At 36.6% G+C, this 4,787-nt stretch overlaps 1 pseudogene; it reads right to left on the reverse strand.

The window, feature by feature from the left end:
• Nucleotides 1–3,967, reverse strand: part of LOC107739356 (formimidoyltransferase-cyclodeaminase-like) — a 9,637-nt pseudogene extending 5,670 nt beyond the window's left edge.
• Between the last annotated feature and the right edge of the window lie 820 nt (nucleotides 3,968–4,787).

Here is a 4,787-nt window from a genome sequence, read left to right on the forward strand (position 1 = left end):
GCTGTTTTTGAAGGAACTAAGCCTCATTGCTTGTAGAGAGAGACGCGCAGACGCAGGTTCACACACGCAACTTTCACTTCTCTCTCTCGCGCGCGCGCACTAATTCAAATAAATGATATAATTAATTCAAATAAATGCAATCTTACCGCACTGCATCTCTGTGTCTGATTTAAAGCAGGCCGAATGCTAACGAGCCTTAACTGACAAAAATGACCATAATTTGCACGATGGAAGAATTATCGTCTTGTCGTATACAACCATTCTCTTGGCAGAATTTATGTGACCACTGCACCTGATGTTCGTAAACTTTCATAACTGGTAAGTGTTTTTTTCTTTTGCCTTGTGAACTGGCCGAGCCTTAATGATTCTGTTTCTTTACATGTATTTGCTTACTGCCCGTTGCATGCAATTGTGAAATACAGCATTTTTTTAAATTGGCTATTCGTTGTGGAGAGAAAAAAAAAAGATTTCGGGTTCGGGCTCTACATTTAACTGTGCTGCTCGGGTCGGGTCAGACGATCTCGGGTACGGGCCGGGTTCGGGCTTCACTTTAAAGCCCGTGCAGACCTCTACCTGTACTGCAGCCAGCCACCAGATGGCGACCAAAATATTTTGGCTTCACTTTTCAGGTCGTGTGCAGCACACTTGGTTGGAACAAATATTTTTCTTAAAAAGCATACAAATGTTAGGCCTACAAGGGAAAGACAAATGTTAAACCTGCAAGGAAGAGAAATGTTAGTTATGAGTAATTTAAAATGATTAATTAAAAAAAAATCATTCACCACGTGAACATTTAGCGTATGCTTACAGCCGAATATGAAAACGTGCGAAAACAGCCGTTCGACACCTGTGCACTAGAAAGTCTCATCCTTGACCAGTGTCTGCACTACTTCAGTCCAGAAGTTTTGAGCATTTAAAAATCTCTTTGTACTCGTTTAAATTAAAGCGTATACTTAAAGGGATAGTTCACCCAAAAATGAAAATTCTGTCATCATTTACTCACCCTCATGTCGTTCCAAACCTGTATGAGTTGCTTTTTTATGTTGGACACAAAAGAAGATATTTTGAAGATTGCTGGTAATCAAACAGTTGGTGGTTGCCATTGACTTCCATAGTAGGAAAAAAAATACTATGGAAGTCAATGGCAACCACCAACTGTTTGATTACCAGCAATCTTCAAAATATCTTCTTTTGTGTCCAACATAAAAAAGCAACTCATACAGGTTTGGAACGACATGAGGGTGAGTAAATGATGACAGAATTTTCATTTTTGGGTGAACTATCCCTTTAAGTATACTTTAGTTTTGACGTTTATGCTTGGCATATGGATACTGCCAAAACACGTAGCCTTTTTAAACTATAACACACTAGAAAGTTTCAACCCTGTCCAGTTTGACGCAAACACTTAGTGTAAACGTATCGCCATATGCAAAACTGCACAAACTATACTCAATTTGATAGCATGTGCAAAAACAGATGCTCGAAATGTGCACTATAATGCAGTGTTGGGGGTAACGCGTTACAAATAACACGAGTTACGTAATCAGACTACTTTTTTTGAAGTAACTAACAAAATAATGCATTTAAAGCATTTAAAGTGACACTGCAGTGCATTCTTTTAATAAACAAAGTTATTGTATGCTAGTGTGGACGCTAAAATAGTTATCATTTGTTGTGTGAACAGGCCTTAAGAAGATTGAAAAATGGTCATGGATTTGAGGTCTACAAAGGTGAACAGAATTGAGGTCTAGATGAGTTCTTACCTTTTCCGGTAATGCTTCGTATTCCCTGCACGGATGGAGGGAAGTGACCTTCTGCTCTCTTTTCTAGCCGCCTCACCGTAGAGATAATGAAGGAAGGAGAATGGAGGTCAAAACTGAAGCGATTCTCAAATGATTCAGCCAACAAATGACATGACCTTTGCTCGTACAAACACACCTGGCACATTCAGCATGTCTGATAATCTCTGGCCAAATTCATTGGCACACTGTACACATGCTGACGTTCTGCACCGGTATGAAGGGACACACATCCATCGCACCCGTCCGAGGGTGTTCACCTGTTCAAAAACATCATGTTTACTAAACTAAAGTCATGTCAAGAATAATATGTCTACTTCTGCTACTGCCTCCACAGCTGTACCTGAGTGTTTGGTCATGTCTATGAGTTTAAACGCGACGCGGGCAGCGTTCAGCGCCCCCTCGATGACAGCCGCGGGTGGGCCCACAAAAGTGTACACCGTCCTGTTTGTTGAAGACCCTGGGTCGACGTCCAGCAAACTGCAGCCCTCTGTGGCAGACATGGCATCAGCTATTGCGTCAATGACCTGGATATTATATATTAGTCAAAATATTGTAAAGCACTCAAAAATTGTATATCATCTTATGCTGGATCAAAAAAATTATAATAATTGACATTTGTAAATTGTAATGTTACTTTGTGTATTATTATAAATAAATATAAATACATAGTTTAATTACTTTTTTCATTTTCTGAAGTGTGCAGGTTATTTTTGTAAAAATAAATGCGATTGATTCAGAAAATTTCAGAAAAAATACATTCCAAAACAATTGATGCAAAAGGTGTTTACACTGACTTTTAATGCATTTTCACAGTCTTTTGGCATTTTTTATATTTTCCTTGGCCTTAATTTATAAACAACAATAGGCCTACTAAATAATAATTAATTTCATAAAATAATTTTATATATATATAAAAAAGCTTTAATCTGGTGATCTCACAGTTACTGTAGCCAAAAGCTAAGTGTTTGATTCATGAACCGACTAAATGTCAGAAATTTAACCGATTAAATGAACCGACTCGACTCATTCCCTCAGAAATCGGACTACGTTGGTCATACAGCGAATTAAGAAGAACCGACTCATTATAGTGATTCATTCGGGAAACTGATTACAACGGGTGCGCTGTTTTATTCACTAAAAAGAACAGGCGCATTCGTTCGGGAATCGGTGATTTTGTATATAAAAAAGAACTAATTCAATTCAAGTTATTCGTACTGAATCAGGATACACTGGTAGCGCTGTTTGTTTTTGATTCAGTTAAAAGAATCAACTCATTAGAGTCGTTCAGGAATCTGACTACACTGGTCGTGCTGTGAATTTAAACGATCAGATCATTAGTGATTCGTTCGGAAATCGGACTGGTTGCTACTTTATTCACTAAAAAGAACCGGCACACACGAATCATTCGTTCAGTAATCGGACTACACAATCTTCCGTTTACTCTTTTTAATTCACAAAAAGAACCGAATCGAGTCATTAGTCACACTGTAATTGGGCTAAACTGTGGTCTGCATGTTTTTGATTCAGTAAGAACTCTTATGAATCGAACCAACTCAGAGTGAATCGGGAATCGGAATACACTTTTTTTCGTTGCATGTTTTCGATTCATAAGAGTTCTTTGTTCTGTTATCGATCTACACTGGTCGCCTTAGATTTTTTTTAAAGTAAAATCGGAGCGGCCATTTGTAACTTGAAAGTGTGACACTTCCTGTGGCATTCCCTTCCATTTATTTTGGTTGTACACAATCAGTATGTTATGTTTGCCATGGTACTTGTTATATTATTTTATTTAGTAGCATAATCGTAAACAGTTATTTGTAGAGCAAATTTTACTGTTACTGCACTTTGTTATTCTTCTAATTAATTGACATTAATGAATCGGAAGACTAGCACATTCACAGGAAATAGCTTTCTTTTGCATTGAAAAATAAGTGGTTACATTAGCTGTGTTGCAGCTTTGTTGAATAAACAGATGAACTGTTAATGGAACCGAATTCCTTTTTTGAATAGAACCAGTCTGTGTCTTTATCTTACCTCCTTGTTACGCCCCTCTGAGAAATTGGGTGCACATTCCACCAGCTTAGCCATGACTGCGAGAAAACAAACTTTCCTCACACACACTTGTCTACTGACTACCCTGGTTCCCAAACGTGGAACCTATAAAGCATCGGCAAACATATCTTTTGAATAATTAACCTGTCCTGTGGACTAGATTTAGGTCAATTGGCAATAATTCTCTTGTCTTTACAGATAACCACTTTTTGGGAGGTTTTGCCAAAGTCTAAGTAATGTTTGATGAGAAACCCTCCCAAAAAGCCCAAATACATTGGCATTTTTAAAACAGCTTCTGACTACGGTTTGCTTAAAAATTGGGGCAAGAACATGAAATTTGGTCTTTCAGTAGGTAGCAACTAATACAAATAACATTGATAAGGCAGACAGTTTAATAAATGACTCTTGAAAACCACCCAAACAGTTGCATCATGCCCCCCAAAAAACGGGCTGTGATTTCTGGTTAATAAATGATCCGGACAGGGGCCAAAGAGCTGGAAGAGGAGGACAACTTTACCCCATTCCCCATGTTTTTGGATGGGACACAAATACCTTCTTGTCAAAGTAACACTGACATTATGCAAGAATGAGAAGTGTAAAGTAAAAAAAAAAAAAAAGTTGCTTATGTGGCCTGTGTTTGCATGCTTTTCTAAAATATTAAAACAAAAACTAAATTAATTTGTAATCATAAATTCATTTTTAACATTTAAAGCAAGATGACATTGATGATTTTAGTGAAAATCTGAATTTTAGTAAATTTTTTGAAAATTTTAGCCAGTGAAATTCAGTAACATGAATCTATCATTTTAATAATATTACAATAATAATATTGTTTTTTAATTGTAATAATAATGTTTTTTAATTGTAATAATAATATAATAATATTAATTTTAATAATATCATATAATATTATATTTTTTATTTTCTATCTAT

Source organism: Sinocyclocheilus rhinocerous, unplaced genomic scaffold (genome assembly GCF_001515625.1).
Source record: "Sinocyclocheilus rhinocerous isolate Xijiao unplaced genomic scaffold, SAMN03320098_v1.1 scaffold945, whole genome shotgun sequence".
In the NCBI taxonomy this organism is placed as follows: Eukaryota; Metazoa; Chordata; class Actinopteri; order Cypriniformes; family Cyprinidae; genus Sinocyclocheilus; species Sinocyclocheilus rhinocerous.